The sequence below is a fragment of the Staurois parvus genome, unplaced genomic scaffold (assembly GCF_062004578.1).
Source record: "Staurois parvus isolate SC_StPar_1 unplaced genomic scaffold, SC_StPar_1.0 ptg000860l, whole genome shotgun sequence".
Lineage (NCBI taxonomy): Eukaryota > Metazoa > Chordata > Amphibia > Anura > Ranidae > Staurois > Staurois parvus.
In genome coordinates, this window is record NW_028318656.1 from 1735256 (window position 1) to 1757497 (window position 22242).

Consider the following 22242-nt stretch of genomic DNA (forward strand, 5'->3'; position numbering starts at 1 on the left):
TGAACCGCTTAGGAGATATACTCTCCTTTTGACAGTCGGGGCATGCGCTCTGAAGGAACGGCATAGCCGTGCCCAGGGGAGTATTTACCACAAGGCAATTGCCTAGGGCAGCATTTTTCAGGGGGGCAGCACTGCCACCTGGAAGAAGGGACACTTGAACATGGGGACCAGACGGGAGTCGAGATAGGCTGAGCTCTCGTTCCCGGGGATGTCCGGAGCTGTAAAGGTGAGTGTCTTTCTCTCCAGGTGGGGGGGGCAAGTGTGTTGTTGGTCAATGTCAGGCGGGGGAGCGTCCGATTTTTGTGTTGCCTAGGGCAGCACAAAACCTAAATACACCACGGCCATGCCACTCCTAAAGAGCCCTGTGCCCTGGTCCGAGACTCCTGTGCGCATGCACGGGAGTGGCGTCATCGTGGCTCAGCCAGTTTGACAGCCGGAGCTTGTGGACCCGGAAGATCGGATGAAGATGGAAGCCTCTGCAGAGGTGACAGTGCACCACTGGAGGGCTTTGTTTTATAAGTCCTTCATAATGTGCTAGTTTGCTAGGATCTTCTCTACCAAGGGCCAGTTTGCCACCCAGCATCACAGTCACTGGTTTCAGTGTCAGGGCTGTTGAAGTCAAGGTCTTGGGAGATAGGGGTCTCACAGATTTGGCAATCCCCATGCCTTTACAAACTGGGAAATCTACCTCTCACAAGGCATGTGCTGGTATGCGATGCATACTAGCACATTATGACATTACCTTGCAGGGGAAAACATTGCGGTTTAAAGTGTTACTAAACCCACAACAGTAAAACCAATCTGTCAATGCAGTAAAGCATGCTTGTTATACTTACTGTGGAACGTAAGGGGTTAATACTCTGCATTGTATAAAAAGGGCGTTTGATCCTGTCTTCTCTGATCCTCCTCTTTTTTACTGTCCCCAATTCATCTGCCATAGTTAGAGCAGCAGTGGCAAGTCTGCACATGCTCTGTTTGGTGTGGAGCGCTATAGAGGGTGCATTTGATTGGCACATGGCCAATCGGCGCTGTCCAGAAAGAAGGTCAGGAGTCATACAGTCTCATAGGGCAGTCAGAGGAGAATGAAAACTCCTCCTACAAGGTTAACCACTGCTGCGCCAGACACTGATAGAAGTCACAAGACTGATATATACTGCTGATGAGAAAAGCTATTTAGCCATTTATATTTACTAAAATAATTGCATTTCCATGTTCTGTGTACTGTGGGAGACCAGATGTAGTGAATGCAGGGTCCGGGGAGACCGGATATAATGAATACAGGGTCCGGGGAGACCAGATATAGTGAATGCAGGGTCCGGGGAGACCCAATATAGTGAATGCAGGGTTCTGGGAGACCAGATATACTGAATGCAGGGTCTGGGGAAGCCAAGATATAGTGAATGCAGGGTCTGGGGAGACCAGATATAATGAATGCAGGGTCCGGGAGAGCGGATATAGTGAATGTAGGGTCCGGGGAGATCAGATATAGTGAATGCAGGGTCCGGGGAGACCGGATATAGTGAATGCAGGGAGTCCAGGGAGAGCGGATATAGTGAAAGCAGTGTTGGGGAGACCAGATATAGTGAATTCAGGGTCCATGGAGAGCAGATATAGAGAATGCAGGGTCCTGGGAGACCGGATATAGTGAATGCAGGGTCCGGGGAGACTGGATATTTTGAATGCAGGGTCCTGGGAAAGCAGATATAGTGAATGCAGGGTCCGGGGAGACCGGATATAGTGAATGCAGGGTCCGGGGAGACCGGATATAGTGAATGCAGGGTACGGGGAGACCGGATATAGTGAATGCAGGGTACGGGGAGAGCGGATATAGTGAATGCAGGGTACGGGGAGAGCGGATATAGTGAATGCAGGGTCCGAGGAGACCGGATATAGTGAACGCAGGGTCCGGGGAGACCGGATATAGTGAATGCGGGGTCCGGGGAGACCGGATATAGTGAACGCAGGGTCCGAGGAGACCGGATTTAGTGAACGCAGGGTCCGGGGAGACCGGATATAGTGAACGCAGGATCCGGGGAGACCAGATATAGTGAACGCAGGATCCGGGGAGACCGGATATAGTGAACGCAGGGTCCGGGGAGACCGGATATAGTGAACGCAGGGTCCGGGGAGACTGGATATAGTGAACGCAGGGTCCGGGGAGACTGGATATAGTGAACGCAGGGTCCGGGGAGACCGGATATAGTGAACGCAGGGTCCGGGGTTTAGGAACACTTTAAACTTTTTATTTTAAAAACTGACATATAGGATGTAGAATTTATTAATACTCTATATTTACTATCAGTCTTAAAACACTGCTCAGATCTGCCTTTTCTCTGCCATATTGAAAGAGTAACTTCACTTTTGAGAAAAAAATAGTCCCCTCTGGGTAATCACGGATCGGGTACATGTGCAGGGATTTAAACAAACTTTGTTGCAGATTCCTGCCTGTTTCTGCTCTAAAGAAAAAGCTGTTTGGTTATGTCAATGTGCAGTTTGAATCTGTATGAGGTGACCTTTTCATTATTAATCAGCTGATGCACTTGCAGTGTTCTATTAAAAAAAAGATCCCTTTAGAAGTGAATAACCCTTAGGGAGTATCTTACCAAAAATGACCAAAAATGTTTGTTGCAGGAGATGCCTAAAATCTGACTTGCATCTTAGTGCAAATGTCTAGGAAAATCAGTGAGCCAATCACACAAGCAGGAAATTACATTGTTGGGGGTGTATCATACACCAGCTGTGTAGAGAATACCTCCATGTTGCAGTATTGCATTGAATTTTACAGAAAATTTTAGTCCTGCAAATTAACCGCTTGCCCGCGGCACTATATGTACATGATTTGCATTTATGGGTGGGGCGATCGTATGCGCTGCCCTACCTGCACCGCTATTGGCTGCTGGGGATGCCAATCACCGTGTCCCGGCTGGGACTCAGTGATTGTCGAAAAAGCTGACAGAAAATAATAGAGTAAAACAGAACAAAATAGAATAGAAAATAAAGGAATAGAAAAGAATAGATTCCATTAGAATAGAACAGAAAAGATGAGAATAAAAAAATCAAAGAATAGAATAGAAAAGAATAGAAAAATTAAAATAGAAAATCAAAGACTAGAATAGAAGAGAACAGAATCAATTAGAAAAGAAAATCAAATAAAATAGAAAATAATAGAGTAGAACAGCGCAAAATAAAACAGAAAATAAAGGAATAGAATAGAATCAATTAGAATAGAATATAGTAGAACAGAAAATCAAAGAATAGAATAGAAAATAACAGAATCAATTAAAATAGAATAGAAAAGATTAGAATAGAAAATAAAATAATAGAAGAGAAAAGAACAGAATCAATTAGAACAGAACAGAAAAGAATAGAATAGAAAATCAAAGAATAAAATAGAAAATAATAGAGTAAAACACCACAAAATAGAACAGAAAATAAAGAAATAGAATAGAATCAATTAGAACAGAATAGAAACTAAAAGAATAGAATAGAAAAAAATAGAAAAGATTAGAATAGAGAATCAAAGATTAGAATAGAGCAGAACAGTATAGTAAACAAATAAAATATAATAAAATAAAAGAATATAACTGCCTTCTGAAATTAAAATTTTGAATACAATGTATTTGAACAGAATATATCAGAATAGAATATAAAATAATAAAAAAAAGAATAGAATAGATTAGAAAATACTAAAATACTTTAAAAAAAATTGTGAGCTGTGCTATGGTGACGTGAGTAGTGATAAAAAAAAAAACTGTGAAAATTTTGCTGAAACAGAAATTTCCAATATGGTCACGGAACTCTTCCTATAGCCCATATACCAGCAAAAACACATATGGATTGGAACGTTAGAATTATTATTGAATCCGTTAGAATTCTTTTCAAATCCGTTTGAAATTTAGAAATCGGTCAAATTCGAATAAATAAAATGAATTCCAAAAAATAGATTAAATGAATTTAACTAATCGAACGAAACAAAACAATTTTTTCATTTTGCACAGGTCTAGTCATCCAATCATGTGCAAGCACAAATAATGTTTTGGGTTTCCCTTTCACATGATTGGGTATTCTTTGCAAAGTACATTTCACCACTTTCACTAAACTAAAGGAAAACTACATTGTAAACAACCTGCAGGGAGACCACAAGTAATACTCTTGATCAATAATTTAGCATTTTCCTTTTTATTTTACTCCAAATGTGTGATTGCATTATGATTGCATCTGTTGTATAATGCCCCATCATTGGTGTCAGTGGGAGGAATCGTGCCCCATCATTGATATCAGTGGGAGGAATAGTGCCCCATCATTGGTATCAGTGGGAGGAATAGTGCCCCATCATTGGTGTCAGTGGGAGGAATAGTGCCCCATCATTGGTGTCAGTGGGAGGAATCGTGCCCCATCATTGGTATCAGTGGGAGGAATCGTGCCCCATCATTGGTGTCAGTGGGAGGAATAGTGCCCCATCATTGGTGTCAGTGGGAGGAATAGTGCCCCATCATTGGTGTCAGTGGGAGGAATCGTGCCCCATCATTGGTATCAGTGGGAGGAATCGTGCCCCATCATTGGTATCAGTGGGAGGAATAGTGCCCCATCATTGGTATCAGTGGAGGAATAGTGCCCCGTCATTGGTATCAGTGGGAGGAATAGTGCCCCATCATTGGTGTCAGTGGGAGGAATAGTGCCCCATCATTGGTGTCAGTGGGAGGAATAGTGTCCCATCATTGGTGTCAGTGGGAGGAATAGTGCCCTATCATTGGTGTCAGTGGGAGGAATAGTGTACCGTCATTGGTATCAGTGGGAGGAATAGTGCCCCATCATTGGTGTCAGTGGAATAGTGCCCCATCATTGGTGTCAGTGGGAGGAATAGTGCCCCATCATTGGTGTCAGTGGGAGGAATAGTGTCCCATCATTGGTGTCAGTGGGGGAAGGGGATAGTGCCCCATCATTGGTGTCAGTGGGAGGAATAGTGTCCCATCATTGGTATCAGTGGGAGGAATAGTGTCCCATCATTTGTGTCAGTGGGAGGAATAGTGTCCCATCATTGGTGTCAGAGGGGGAAGGGGATAGTGCCCCATCACTGGTGTCAGTGGGAGGAATAGTGCCCCATCATTGGTGTCAGTGGGAGGAATAGTGCCTCATCATTGGTGTCAGTGGGAGGAATAGTGCCCCATCATTGGTGTCAGTGGGGGAAGAGGATAGTGCCCCATCATTGGTGTCAGTGGGGGAAGGGGATAGTGCCCCATCATTGGTGTCAGTGGGAGGAATAGTGCCCCATTATTGGTGTCAGGGGGAGGAATAGTGCCCCATCATTGGTGTCAGTGAGAGGAATAGTGCCCCATCATTGGTGTCAGTGAGAGGAATAGTACCCCATCATTGATGTCAGTGAGAGGAATAGTACCCCATCATTGGTGTCAGTGAGAGGAATAGTGCCCCATCATTGGTATCAGTGGGAGGAATAGTGTCCCATCATTGGTATCAGTGGGAGGAATAGTGTCCCATCATTGGTATCAGTGGGAGGAATAGTGTCCCATCATTGGTATCAGTGGGAGGAATAGTGTCCCATCATTGGAATCAGTGGGAGGAATAGTGTCCCATCATTGGTATCAGTGGGAGGAATAGTGTCCCATCATTGGAATCAGTGGGAGGAATAGTGTCCCATCATTGGTATCAGTGGGAGGAATAGTGCCCCATCATTGGTATCATTGGGAGGAATAGCGCCCCATCATTAGTATCAGTGGGAGGAATAGTGCCCCATCATTGATATCAGTGGGAGGAATAGTGCCCCATCATTGGTATCAGTGGGAGGAATAGTGTCCCATCATTGGTATCAGTGGGAGGAATAGTGCCCCATCATTGGTGTCAGTGGGAGGAATAGTGCCCCATCATTGGTATCAGTGGGAGGAATAGTGCCCCATCATTGGTATCAGTGGGAGGAATAGTGCCCCATCATTGATATCAGTGGGAGGAATAGTGTCCCATCATTGATATCAGTGGGAAGAATAGTGTCCCATCATTGGTATCAGTGGAAGGAATAGCGCCCCATCATTGGTGTCAGTGGGAGGAATAGTGTCCCATCATTGGTATCAGTGGGAGGAATAGTGTCCCATCATTGGTATCAGTGAGAGGAATAGTGCCCCATCATTGGTATCAGTGGGAGGAATAGTGCCCCATCGTTGGTGTCAGTGGGAGGAATAGTGCCCCATCATTGGTATCAGTGGGAGGAATAGTGCCCCATCATTGGTATCAGTGGGAGGAATAGTGCCCCATCATTGGTATCAGTGGGAGGAATAGTGCCCCATCATAGGTGTCAGTGGGAGGAATAAATGCATTTTCAAACCTGTTCCTAACAAACGTGACAGTTCTTTGAATAATATAAACAAGAAAAAAAAATTAAAATAGGCCGGTAGTAAAAGGATTAAAACAGATATGCCAGTAGTGATAGAGAAAAGAAGGAAGTGTATTATAAATAATCCTGTATTCATTTGTACTGTAATTGTACTGTCACCCTATATATTGTAAAGTGCTGTGTAAACTGATGGCGCTATATAAATCCTGTATAATAATAATAATAAAATCAATCATAATATGTGATTTCATAAAAGCATTACCACATTTTCAGATACATACTGTGTATTTTATATTACAAAGTCTTCAATGGTAAAGCGATTTGTGGAATGTCTATTTCCTTTATAGTTGATGGACACGATTTATTTCTTTTTCAGCCCCATACATTTCCTGTAAACAGCCGGTTGTAATGCACAGCAGATTCCGTGGAGAAATTATTCAGCAAATATAACCAGGTCGAGCTACAAGAGCTCTTTTTTTTTCCTCTTCTTGTAACGGAGTATATATATTATTTTTTTTCATTGATACAACACTTTAGAGATTCATTAACACATACAAAACATATATAATTACTGCTGTGAATTGTTTCTTCATTGCAGAAAAAAAAACAAAAATCTCAGACCACAGAGCGATAATCAGATGTATTCTGATGTAACAATAGCAATTGAAAATGAGAGTGAAGCCAAAATCTTTTTTTCTAGCCTCAATTTTAATAGGAACCCCAACAGCCATCTTTAACCACTTCCTGTCTGGACACTTTCACCCCCTTCCTGTCCAGGCCAATTTTCAGCTTTCAGTGCTATCACACTTTGCATGACAATTGCGCGGTCATGCAACACTGTACCCATATTGATTTGTTTTGCATTTTTTTGAGACAGATAAAATTTTATTTTGGTGGTATTTATTCACCACTGAAATTTTTTTTTTTTTTCTATATAAATGAAAAAGTCCAAACATTTTGAAAAAAAAAGTGTTTTTATTATAAAATTTAGCAAATAATCTTTCTTCAGTTATCTTTTTGGAAAAAAAATAACCCAAGTTAGTTTATAAACAAAAATTATAATTTTTCAAATTTTGTTTTTACAATTTTATTTTTTTATATTATTTATGTTTTGTTCATCCTAGCAGTACAGTGTCACCATAGTGACATTGTACTACTTGGGGGGATGAGGAAGATTTTTTTTTTCTTTTTCTACAGTGCTTGCTTTTAAACCCATAAAGGCTCTAAAAGCAATAAATTCTCCTTCTCTCTGGCTGCATTCTTGCAGCCATTGAGAAATACTGTGTGAGCTGTGATTGGTCAGAAGTGACATCTTGCTTACTACTATTCATGTGATCACTGATTGGCCAGCACAAACATCCACAGAAGTGTGATTACAGTGAAGCACAAACACAGAACATCATGTAAAACAGCACACAGTTAACCCTTTGATCGCCCCACATGTTAACCCCTTCCTGCCCAGTGCCATTAGCACAGTGTCAGTATATTTTATTAGCACTGATCACTGTATTGGTGTCACTGGGGATGTCATTGACACCAAGTCAGTTACCCCCAGTGTCAGAATGTCTGTTGCAGTCCTGCTATAAGTCACTGATCACCACTATTAATAGTAAAAATGTAAAAAAAAAAAATCCCAGTATCTATACCGCCATTTGTAAACGCTATAACTTTCACTTTAACCAATTAATTTACACGTATTGGGATTTTTATTTTTTAGTAAAGACATGAAGCAGAATACATTTTGGCCAAAATTTATGATGAAATTTGATTTTAATTTTAATTTTTTTTACTGGACATGTTTAACTGCAAAAAGTAAAAAATATTTTTTTTTCTCAAAATTGTTGGCCTTTTTTTAATAGCGCAAAAAAACCGCACAGGTGATCAAATACCACCGAAAGAAAGCTCAATTTTTTGGGGAAAAAAAGATGTAAATTTAATTTGAGTGCAGCGTTGCATGACCACACAATTGTCAGTTAAAGTAACGCAGAACCGTATAAGTCAATTATGTCACACGGCCAACAGGGGGTGCCATGATTAACACTAAGAGCGCTGGATGAGGGATTACAAAGCTTAAATGACATGCATAAAAGAGAAGGATATATACACATGAAACTAAAAAGGATATGCCAGTAATACTCACAACAGAAGTAGGTGGCTGGGAGGAAAAATAATTGACTGATCAGCACCACCTACTGGCTTTGCCCATATAAGCCCACAATAAGATGGCTGCTGGATTGGCCTGACGAAGGAGTGAGCATGCTCCGAACGCACGCCATCTTGGAAACCCAGTCCATGCAGTGACATCATCCCTGTGAGCCTCCCTGCGCCCCTCTGCTACTCCCCGAGCCCTGGACACCACCGAAGCGGCAGGAATACACCCAGAGCAGGGCCAAAAGACCTGATGCTCCCACTGGACCTCCATTACTTGACATGCCTACCTGTTACCTACCTACAGTCAGGTCCACAAATATTGGGACATCGACACAATTCTAGCATTTTTTGCTCTATACACCACCACAATGGATTTGAAATGAAACAAACAAGATGTGCTTTAACTGCAGACTGTCAGCTTTAATTTGAGGGTATTTACATCAAAATCAGGTGAACGGTGTAGGAATTACAACAGTTTGCAGATGTGCCTCCCACTTGTTAAGGGACCAAAAGTAATGGGACAGAATAATAATCATAAATCAAACTTTCACTTTTTAATACTTGGTTGCAAATCCTTTGCAGTCAATTACAGCCTGAAGTCTGGAACGCATAGACATCACCAGACGCTGGGTTTCATCCCTGGTGATGCTCTGCCAGGCCTCTACTGCAATTGTGTCTTCAGTTCCTGCTTGTTCTTGGGGCATTTTCCCTTCAGTTTTGTCTTCAGCAAGTGAAATGCATGCTCAATCGGATTCAGGTCAGGTGATTGACTTGGCCATTGCATAACATTCCACTTCTTTCCCTTAAAAAACTCTTTGGTTGCTTTTGCAGTCTGCTTTGGGTCATTGTCCATCTGCACTGTGAAGCGGAGTCCAATGAGTTGTGAAGCATTTGGCTGAATATGAGCAGATAATATTCCCGAAACACTTCAGAATTCATCCTGCTGCTTTTGTCAGCAGTCACATCATCAATAAATACAAGAGAAGCAGCTCCATTGGCAGCCATACATGCCCACGCCATGACACTACCACCACCATGCTTCACTGATGAGGTGGTATGCTTAGGATCATGAGCAGTTCCTTTCCTTCTCCATACTCTTCTCTTCCCATCACTCTGGTACAAGTTGATCTTGGTCTCCTCTGTCCATAGGATGTTGTTCCAGAACTGTGAAGGCTTTTTTACATGTCGTTTGGCAAACTCTAATCTGGCCTTCCTGTTTTTGAGGCTCACCAATGGTTTACATCTTGTGGTGAACCCTCTGTATTCACTCTGGTGAAGTCTTCTCTTGATTGGTGACTTTGACACACATACACCTACCTCCTGGAGAGTGTTCTTGATCTGGCCAACTGTTGTGAAGGGTGTTTTCTTCACCAGGGAAAGAATTCTTCGGTCATCCACCACAGTTGTTTTCCGTGGTCTTCCGGGTCTTTTGGTGTTGCTGAGCTCACCGGTGCGCTCCTTCTTTTTAGGAATGTTCCAAACAGTTGTTTTGGCCACGTTAATGTTTTTGCTATCTCTCTGATGATGGCTTGCTTCGCTGATAGTGACAGCTCTTTGGATCTCATCTGTTGACAGCAACAGATTCCAAAGGCTAATAGCACACTTGAAATAAACTCTGGACCTTTTATCTGCTCATTGTAATTGGGATAATGAGGGAATAACACACACCTGGCCATGGAACAGCTGAGAAGCCAATGGTCCCATTACTTTTGGTCCCTTAACAAGTGGGAGGCACATATGCAAACTGTTGTAACTCCTACACCGTTTACCTGATTTGGATGTAAATACATTCAAATTAAAGCTGACAGTCTGCAGTTAAAGCACATCTTGTTCGTTTCATTTCAAATCCATTGTGGTGGTGTATAGAGCCAAAAATGTTAGAATTGTGTTGATGTCCCAATATTTATGGACCTGACTGTATGTGAGTGCAATTTGACTATTAAATCTGCCTGATTTTAACCATCTACACTTAAGAGTGGCGCTGCTGTCTCTCTTCTCTACCTTATTTTGCATTATTGTCTTTTCTCTTTGGGTTTTTGGGTATATATATATATATATATATATAAAACACTAGCAGAGTAAAAATATGACACAAAACCAAACACTGTAAATATACACAAATATTTAAATCATTTGACATAGGTCCATCAACGGCAAAATGCACTTCATCACAATTTTCATTTTTCAGTTGATGGACGCATGTCAAATAATTTAAATATTTGAGTATATTTACAGTTTTATGTCATATTTTCACTCTATTTGCACTGCTTTTATTCATCATTTTCTCATTATATACCATTAGGTATAGAAAACTATACTTACCTGCACTCCAGCACTGCGGTGTCCTGGAGCTCCCCCGGCTGCCCGCTGTCATCATCTGGATACCAATCTCTGGCTGTCTTAATTGGCCAGGCCGAGGTGACATCGCTCCCGCGTACGCAGAGGAGTGCAGTCATCTCAGCATTGCCTAAATTCTTTACTGGGGTGTACATGTGCAGCCTAGGGTAAAGCAGAGGACAGGCGGGGAAGAAACTAATGATGTCCAGACCAGAGGTGTATGTATGTCACGTGACTTCAAGTGATGCCTGCAGCTGTGCAGTTTTAAAGCGTGACATGTTTGGTATCTATTTACTTAACGGAACATCAACTTTTATATTTTAAAAAAAAAATGGGTTATATATTGTGTTTTTTTTTGCACTAAAACTTAAAAAAAGTGTATTTTTAGTTGAAAAACCGCTGTGCAAATACCGTGCAAAATACAAATGCAAAACACACCAATTTATTCTCTAGGGCTTCTGCTTTTAAAAAAAAAAAAAGATAATGTTTGGGGGTTCTAAGACATTTTCTAGCAAAAAAATATTAAAAAATATTGATTTTAACATGTGAACATGTTGAAGTGGTGCACCTGTGCAGGAGAGCCAATCAGCTTCTAACTTCAGTTTGTTCAATTAGGCCTTGACAATACAATCTGGAAGCCGATTGGTTAGAATGCACAGCTCCACCAGATTCTCTGTGCTCCTGTTTAAAGTGACATTAATGGATAAGTTCACCTTTGGAACATGTTACATGTTCCACCCGTTTTTAAGGTGAAACATGTAACATGTTCCCATAGCAGAAGCTGCACCCCCCTCCCCTCTGAAGAAAAGTAAAAAAAATGTAAATAAGTAAATATAATTTTCTTTCCTATCTAGTTACTAATGCTAGCAGCAGAAGGTTAAAAAATAGTCGATGTTGATTGAGAGCGTGAAATTCCAAAGCTGTAATCTGCAAAGATCTGATTTGGTGTTTTCCTGCAAAATTTGCAAGAAAGCCTTTCCCAGCCATTCCTTTCTACTGAGCCACATGTAGGTTCACTCCATAGCAAAGCCATTCATCTGTAGGGACTGCGCTAAGGTTTTCTGTCAAGGTGACTACCTGAAATCTCACTGCTGGTTACACACAGATTAAAATGCTTAAAAATGTCTGAAATACAGCAGCCATTTTTCCAACAAACCAACCCTGAAACAGCACCGCCAGGACCAGCACAACCGGCTGGATCGAAAGCTGATGGAGGTGAAACTGCTGCTCCATCAAGACCCCTCCTGGCCACTAAAGTCAGATATGTGTGTGATGTATGCAAGAAGAGCTTCACCAAATCGTACAATCTGAAGGTCCACCATAAGATTCACTCAGGTGAGAAGCCTTTCCAGTGTCCAAAGTGTGGCAAGTGTTTCTTGCAGAACATTCAGCTGAACATCCACCAGACCACACATGAGGATTGTGCACGTGGCTGGTTGGTTCTGGAAAGGCAAGCCTATGACCCAACCCGAAAGGGTCCACAAGTGTGAGGTGTGCGAGAAGAGCGTCAGCAAATCATCGGTACTTAGATGGCTACAGCCAAGTAGCAAACAAAGAACATTGGGCGCCGCCATCCAAGTGTAGATTTATTAGAAGCAATAAAAAGATGTAAAACTGCACTCACATTTAGTAAGATCATAAGAGCATATCAAGGCCTCTGTGTCTGCAGAGCTCGGCAGGGCAGCGGCCAGGTAGAGTAGAACTTTGCAGACACAGAGGACTTGATATGCTCTTATGATTTTACTAAGGGCCAGTTCACACTACATGCATTTCTGTTGCTTTTTTCTGCATCCAAAACGCACATAAAGTAGGTGATATGGTTTTCAATGTCATAGTTCACATCAGAGTTTGCTGTTCCAGTGCATTCCTGCTGCAGAAAAAAAAAAAAAAGAAAAAAAAGGTGAACAGGCTTCATTTTTCCTGCACACAACTGTACTGGAACAAAGCAAAATGCATCAAAAACGCACCGGAATGCACATGTCCCGGTTTATACTGAAGAAGAGAGGGCAAAAAGTTAACCGAAAAGCATGAAAAACGCATGCAGAAATGCATCTGGACTGAGTTTCTATATTGGGAAGTGACCCTAAATGTGGGTGCAATTTTATTTCCTTTTATTGCTTGTAATAAATCTACACTTAGATGGCGGCTCCCGATTTTGTTTGACAGTGCAAGAGTTCATATCCAAATACTCATCCAGAGAAGCTGCAGCCATATCCAGTGGACATACCCAATGGTTACTTAGCACAAGACCTTAACCACTTCAAGTTTGGACACTTTCACCCCCTTCCAGTCTAGGACAATTTTCAGCTTTCAGTGCTATTACACTTTGAATGACAACACTGGACCCATATGAATTTTTTAGCTTTTTTTGAGACAGATAAAACTTTATTTTGGTGGTATTTATTCATCTTTTTATTAAAAAAAAAAATAATAAACCAAGTTAGTTTATAACAAAAAATTATAATTTTTCAAAAATTGTTTTTACATTTCTATTTTATTTTTTTTTTATATTATGTTTTTTTTAAACACACTTTCACTATAGCAGTACAGTGTCACCATAGTGACACTGTACTACTTGTGGGGGGTGGTGAAGATTTTATTTCATTTTTTACAGTGATTGCTTTTATACCCATAAAGGCTGTAAAAGCAATCATTTCTCCTTCTCTGTGGCTGCATTCCTGCAGCCATTGAGAAATACTGTGACAGCTGTGATTGGTCACAGCTTGTCACATGGTACAAGGCTGTTGTGAATAGCCTTGTACCATGTGACCTCTGTGATCATTCACAGATTTGGCAAGTAGTAAGCAATGATGTCAGAAGTGACATCTTGTTTACTACTATTCATGTGATCACTGACTGGCCAATCAGTGATCACATGATCGGGACGTCACACAGAGGTCCCGTAGAGCGATCTGTTGAGGACACAGCGGGCACCGATCATGGTGTCGCGTGCTCCCAGGGAGCGCACACAGGCAATGGATGTGGGGGACGTTTAGAAACATCTACCCGCATCGGCAGCGCTCCCGTCCGGCCCTTTATCTGGGCCAGAAGGGAAGTGGTTAATACTTTCATGACTCATCTGCCCCCAACTTCACTGCCTTAGCTTTTCTAGCGCCATATGTTGTTTTTTTTTGCACAGCCAAATAGCACTTGATTTGCCAAACACTTTTTGGGATACAGGCTGTATTGGCAATGCTGCCATATTGGGCTTGTTGAGCCCAGCCCTGGATCACCTCTTGTAAGATATTATGTTCTATGTAAGCCCTGGTCCTGTGATTTGAAATTGCATGACAAGTTGCACCCTCTTTTGTTCAATGGAACCATTCAAATCAGTGCAACTCTGACTCCGTCAGAGGTGCACCGATTTTGAAGATAGTTCCTGCACTACTTTTTGCGATTTCAGGTGCGACTTGCATGGACCAGAGCTCACGAACAATGTATCTTTGTGAGGAGCTTGAAGCAGAAGGGCCCACACTCAGCTTCAATTTCAGCTTCACTGTGGCAGTTGTCACTATCTAGGACTTCTCTTCGGGCCGGGAGTCAGAGTAGAGTAGCTCCTATCTGAGGCTTCTCATATAGGCCCTTTAAGGGAGGATTGCAATAAAGCATTCGTCCATCTAAAACTGATATTCGAGTGTTTGATGGATGCTGGCGAGTCAAACCACATGACAGTCTTGAAGACTCTAATGGTGAGAACTGTGGTCTGTACACCTGCTGTGCCCATTATGAGGGTTTCCCACAATCCCTATGCATAATTTCCATTTCTCCACACCTCCTCTTTACGAATTTCAGGTGTTCCCACCATCCCTGTGGGAGTGACCTTTTTTCTATTTGCCTACTGTGCCTGGAATGAGGGGTTCCAAGCATCCCTGTGCTGAGTTCCCATGTGTGTGCACCTGATGTACCCATTATGAGGGTTTCCCACCATCCCTGTGCTGAGTTCCCATGTCTGTGTACCTGCTGTGCCATTATGAGGGTTTTCCAGCATCCCTGTGCTGAGTTCCCATGTGTGTGACCCTGATGTACCCATTATGAGGGTTTCCCACCATCCCTGTGCTGAGTTCCCATGTCTGTGTACCTGCTGTGCCCTTTATGAGGGGTTCCCAGCATCCCTGTGCTGAGTTCCCATGTATTTGTACCTGATGTACCCATTATGAGGGGTTCCCACCATTCCTGTGCCGAGTTCCCTTGTCTGTGTACCTGCTGTGCCATTATAAGGGTTTCCCAGCATCCCTGTGCTGAGTTCCCATGTCTGTGCACCTGATGTACCCATTATGAGGGTTTCCCACCATCCCTGTCCTGAGTTCCCATGTCTGTGTACCTGCTGTGCCATTATGAGGGGTTCCCAGCAACCCTGTGCTGAGTTCCCATGTGTGTGCACCTGATGTACCCATTATGAGGGTTTCCCACCATCCCTGTGCTGAGTTCCCATGTCTGTGTACCTGCTGTGCCATTATGAGGGTTTTCCAGCATCCCTGTGCTGTGTTCCCATGTGTGTGACCCTGATGTACCCATTATGAGGGTTTCCCACCATCCCTGTGCTGAGTTCCCATGTCTGTGTACCTGCTGTGCCCTTTATGAGGGGTTCCCAGCATCCCTGTGCTGAGTTCCCATGTATGTGTACCTGATGTACCCATTATGAGGGGTTCCCACCATTCCTGTGCTGAGTTCCCATGTCTGTGTACCTGCTGTGCCATTATAAGGGTTTCCCAGCATCCCTGTGCTGAGTTCCCATGTCTGTGCACCTGATGTACCCATTATGAGGGTTTCCCACCATCCCTGTGCTGAGTTCCCATGTCTGTGTACCTGCTGTGCCATTATGAGGGGTTCCCAGCATCCCTGTGCTGAGTTCCCATGTGTGTGACCCTGATGTACCCATTATGAGGGTTTCCCACCATCCCTGTGCTGAGTTCCCATGTCTGTGTACCTGCTGTGCCCTTTATGAGGGGTTCCCAGCATCCCTGTGCTGAGTTCCCATGTCTGTGCACCTGATGTACCCATTATGAGGGTTTCCCACCATCCCTGTGCTGAGTTCCCATGTCTGTGTACCTGCTGTGCCATTATGAGGGGTTCCCAGCATCCCTGTGCTGAGTTCCCATGTGTGTGACCCTGATGTACCCATTATGAGGGTTTCCCACCATCCCTGTGCTGAGTTCCCATGTCTGTGTACCTGCTGTGCCCTTTATGAGGGGTTCCCAGCATCCCTGTGCTGAGTTCCCATGTCTGTGCACCTGATGTACCCATTATGAGGGTTTCCCACCATTCCTGTGCTGGATCGATCTTTATATTATTGAGAACGTAACAGGAAGAGCTTCAATGTGGACGGGAACACCCAAACTTCCCAGGTGTGTCAGGAATTACAGAGGGGAAATCTCCCCGTTCTAGTTCTGTTCACCATACCCGATTAAAACTGAAATATCACTTCTGGGTAGGCTGATCTTATAAATATTGCATTTTAACCACTTGCCCTCTGGAAGATTTTACTCCCTTCCAAATCAGATCATTTTCTGCTATTTGGTACTGTGTTACTTTAACTGACAATTGCCTGGTCATGCAACACTGTACCCAAAATACATTAATATCATTATTATTAGAAAAACTCCTAGAGATCCTGACACCTACCTCGCCAGCACAGGAAAAGGATCAGGATACGGCAATAGGAGGCAGAACTTCCAACAGTACTGAAGGTGCACATAAAGAGGAAAAATCCCGTCCAAATAAAGACCGTGACACCTCCCGGGAATGTCAAAAACACCTTCTGGCTGCAAACCTGCAGACTTTACACAAAGCCGGGTACTTCACAGAGGCAAACAGCCACCAAGAGATCATCAACCTAATTACTGAAGAAATCAAAGGGAAAGAGAACCTGCTAGAGAAAAGAAAATCTGAGATAACAATCAACCAGCAGGTATTAGCTGATCTGGAGGAGACGTGTGCATTACTGGAGGACTCCATAGACATGCACAAGAAGTATAAGAAAAGCTGTATGGACATCCTGCTCTCTGAACACTCAGGCATTGATGGAGAGATCCACAAGATCTATTTTACAGAAGATTCAACTACATACACTGCCAAAGAGTTATTTAAGAAAGGGATCATAGTGAACACACCGGGGGAAGTCAGGCAAATGAAAAGAGATGTCATTTGTGTAAAAGCTGTTGATGATCACTTCCAAGTCAGATTAGGCAACAAAGGTCAAGACCTCCCAATTGGCCAACTGCTGCATGCTAATCACAGCGATTATCCAATCATGAACATTTTCCATTACAAAATCGATGTGGGAATGTTTCTGTATGAGATTTGCAGGAACCGTTATGGAAGGTTAACAAACGTTTAAAGCTTAAGTTGTTTTCTTTTTTTTAGATTTTTTTTGCAGCAAATAGCTGAAGTTTAAGCTGGCTGTGCTGTCTGAATGCCAAAAACCGAAGACATGTGAGGTGGAGGTGGGAATCCTCCCCTTTCTGCAACTACCCTCCCCCACGCCCCACATCGATCCTCCTGCTGTCCGGGCCACTGCAAGAGCACCGGTGGTACCCCTCTGATGGCAGCCCTGCATGGCTCTGTCCACCGCTGCTCAAAAGGTCCCTGCTTCCAGGGGGCAGTGCTGCACCCCTAAAAATAACCGCCCTAGGCAAACGCCTTATTTGCCTCGCAGTATATACGTCCCTGAAGAACCCGTGAGCCACATTGGTCACCGTACCTGTGGTCCACATCGGTCACCGTACCAATTATTCACATCGGTCACCGTACCAATTATCCACATCGGTCACCGTACCAGTGATCCACATCTGTCACAGTGCCAGTGATCCACATCTGTCACAGTGCCAGTGACCCACATCTGTCACCATAGCTGTGATCCACATCTGTAATTCTCATCTGTTATAGTGCCTGTGATCCACATCTGTCACACAATATCAGTGATCCACATCCATCATGGTGTACTAGTGGTCATCCACATCTGCACCAGTGATCCACATCTCTCACGTGTACCAGTGATCCACATCTGTCACAGTGTACCAGTACTCATCAACTTCTGTACCAGTGATCAACATCTGTCACGACCTACCAGGGTCAAAGCCACATCTGTCACAGTTGACCAGTGCTCAATATCTGTCGGCGGATGAGATGAGAGTAGCGGGGAACTCTGTTTGTCAGACTCAGATTTTGAGTATGAGCCCATTGAAAGCAGTGGGTCAGCAACAGATTGTGAGGAGAGAGTCCAAACAAAGAGGTTCAAGAGATCTGAGGAGCAGCAGGCACCCACCAGTAGTGCAGTGGCTGGAAAAGTCTTACAAGTGTGGTATCCCCATACTCAGGAGGAGCAGCAGAATGTGTTTTGTGGTGAAGCTGCGAGTATGCATGTGCTATGTGAGAGGAATAACCTGCTCATATAACAGTTGTGTGGAAAAAAAACACATTTTATTTACTTTCTTCATTTTCCAAAGAATTGTGGGAAAAAAATCACAGGTTCAAAAAACTCACCATGCATCTTACTAAATACCTTGGAATGTCTACTTTCCAAAAAGGGGTCATTTGGGGGTATTTGTACTGTCCTGGCTTGTTATGCAGACCATAGACGGTTCGCACTGTTGGTGGAGCAATGTCATCGGACAAATTTTGTGGTTCCTCCTCATTTCGTTTATCGGTCATGCTGGAAAATTTGTGAAAAACAGCCGATTTTTGAAATCATTGGTGGCAACATCGGATTACACAACGAACGATGTTACATTTTTGGACAAAAATCGGCTGATAAACAAACCGTCTATGGCCTGCATTAGTGTCACAAGAAATGAGATAGGCCATCAGTACATCAGGTGTGATCAGGTGTGTTCAATTATCAATGATCGGTACCATAGCTTGTAGACTCTATAACTTCCACACAGACCAAATAATACACACCGATGGGGATTATTTTTACCAAAGCAATGTAGCAGTATACATTTTGGCCCAAATATATGAAGAAAAATTACTTATTTGCAAAATTTATAAAGGGAACGGTTTTTTGTTTTTTTAATTTACAGCGCAAAAAACAAAAAAAAAACACTGCTGATTAAATACCACCAAAAGAAAGCTCTATTTGTGAAAAGAAAAGAACAAAAATGTCATTTGAGTCCAGTGTTGCATGACTGAGTAATTGTCATTCAAAGTGTGAGAGCGCTGAAAGCTGAAAATTGGTCTGGGCAGGAAGGGGGTAAAAGTGCCCGGTATTGAGATGGTTAAATAACGTTTTAAAAATTGAACAAAACATTATTTTGTGTTCATATTAACATATTGTCAGCATTCAGTATCCCTGATCACCGCCACACCAGTCATACTATGACACTGTACTGCTCTAGTGACAGTATGTAAAAAAAAAAAAAAAAAAACATTTTGAAAAAAAGGTTTTCAATTTTTGTATTTTTTAATCAAAATTGTGACAAAAAAAATTAAACCTTTCCAAGCATTTTATGAAATACCTCAGACTGTCCACTTTCAAAAAAGGGGTCATTTGGGGGATATTTGTACTGTCCTGGCATTTAGGGGCTTCAATAAATGAGAGGCCGTCAGTACATCAGGATTGAGCCATTTTCAGATATACAGTCAAGGAAATAAGTATTTGATCCCCTGCTGATTTTGAATGTTTGCCCACTCACAAAGAAATGATCGGTCTAAAAATCGAATGGTAGGAACACTGAGACAGAATAGCAATAAAAAATTCAAAAGAAATACATGTCTAACAAATGATGACTGATCTGCATGTTCATGAGGGAAATAAGTATTTGGTACCCTATCATTCAGCAGGATTTCTGGCTACTAGGTGTCTTTCATACAGGTAACAAGCTGAGATTAGAAGCAGTCTCTTAAAGGGAGTGCTGCTAATCTCATTTTGTTACCTGTATAAAAGACACCTGTTCACAGAAGCAATCAATCAGATCCCAAACTCTCCACCATGGCAAAGACCAAAGAGCTGTCCAAAGATGTCAGGGACAAGATTGTAGACCTACACAAGGCTGGACGGGCTACCAAACTATCGACAAGCAGCTTGGTGAGAAGGTGACAACAGTTGGTGCAATCATTCGCAAATGGAAGCAACACAAAACAACTGTCAGTCTCCCTAGGTCTGGTGCACCATGCAAGATCTCACCTCGCGAAGTGTCAATGATCATGAGAACAGTGAGGAATCATCCCAGAACTACACGTGAGGATCTTGTCAATGATCTCCAGGCAGCTGGGACCACAGTCACCAAGAAAACAATTGGTAACACACTACGCCGACAAGGATTGAAATCCTGCAGTGCCCGCAAGGTCCCTCTGCTCAAGAAAGCACATGTCCAGGCCCGTCTGAAGTTTGCCACTGAACATCTGAATGATGCAGAGGAGGACTGGTTGAAAGTGTTGTGGTCAGATGAGACCAAAATCGAGCTCTTTGGCATCAACTCAACTCACCGTGTTTGGAGGAGGAGGAATGCTGCCTATGACCCCAAGAACACCATCCCAACTGTCAAACACGGTGGTGGAAACATTCTGCTTTGGGGGTGTTTTTCTGCTAAAGGGACAGGACAACTGCACCACATCAAAGGGACGATGGACAGGGCAATGTACCGTCAAATCTTGGGTGAGAACCTTCTTCCCTCAGCCAGGGCATTGAAAATGGGTTGTGGATGGCTGTTCCAGCATGACAATGACCCAAAACAAATGGCCAAGGCAACAAAGGAGTGGCTCAAGAAGAAGCACATTAAAGTCCTGGAGTGGCCTAGCCAGTCTCCAGACCTTAATCCGATTGAAAATCTGCTTATTCTCTTGGACTTTTAATCCACGTTTGACCCTGTTGACTGTTTTGATACACACCACGTCTTAAGCTACAGGTCTATATTTCTATTGTGGCTCATTTAACATGAAGTAAGCCATTTATCCGCAAGCATACACTCCGCTTCACTGTTTTACCTTACCCTAAATCCTCCCCCCCCACCCCCCTTTTTATTTATTTATTTTTTTCTCTCTCTCTTTCTTCTTCCTTTCTATTCTATATACTTACCTTTACTACTACACTATACTACATACCCTTTTCTAACCCACCCTTTCTCTCTCTGATCTCTAGCTCAAACCTGTTTTCAACTCCTATCATCATTTTTATATCATAAATGATACAGAGCATTGACCTTCAAACAGGTGTGCTATGCTCCATATAACTCACATATCCAATTCATGGACACACGGAACAGAACTAAAGCTGCATCATGTGCTGCTCTTACTCACTACTCCACACTTCACACTCCCTTGATATACAATCCTGCTCATAGGTCAGAAGACAACATATCTCCCTGCTTCTCTCCTATACTCTGTACATTTACTGGATTGTAATACTATGTTGTCATAACGTCTTACACTGTTATATTTTGTATTGCCTTTTATTCTTTAACATGCTATGTTTTGTTCAGATTTGGATCCATAACTGTATTTGCATTGTTACGCCTGTTTTCTTCTAATATAAACATTTTTGGGGGGGGGGGGGGAATAAAGAAAATCTGTGGAGGGAGCTGAAAGTTTGAGTTGCCAAACGTCAGCCACCAAACCTTAATGACTTGGAGAGGATCTGCCAAGAGGAGTGGGCCAAAATCCCTCCTGAGATGTGTGCAAACCTGGGGGCCAACTCCAGGAAACGTCTGACCTCTGTGATTGCCAACAAAGGATTTACCACCAAGTACTAAGTCATGTTTTGTGAAGGGGATCAAATACTTATTTCCCCCATGAACATGCAAATCAGTCATCATTTGTTAGACATGCATTTCTTTTGAATTTTTTGTTGCTATTTTGTCTCTTGGTGTTACAATACACCGAACATTCGATTTTTAGACAGATCATTTCTTTGTGAGTGGGCAAACATTCAAAATCAGCAGAAAAAAAAACATATTTCCATCACTGCATATCCCATAGTTTGCAGACATCAGTACTGTCACACAAACCAATATACACTTACTGGGATTTGTTTTTACCAAAGACATGCAGCAGGATACATTTTGGCTTAAATTTATGAAGAAATTTGATTTAATTGGACATATTTTAGAACAAAAAGTAGAAAATATAATTTTATTTTCAAAATGTTCAATCTTTTTTTGTTTATATAATAAAAAATAAACCCAGTGGTGAGCAAATACCACCAAAAGAAAGCTCTATTTGTGTGAAAAAAAATGTTACATTTTATTTGGTACAGTGTTGGATGAACGTGCAATTACCAGCTAAAGTAGTGCAGTGCTGAATAGCACAAAATGTCCTGGTCATGAAGGGGGTAAAACCTTATGGAGGACAAGTGGTTACAAGACGTCCATCAGACACAGTACTGAACACAACATTGGTGCTAGACATGTTTTGGAGTGTCACTCACCCAGCTCTTGGGGGTTATCTTCCTCCTTCACACCTATCAATAGGAAGTC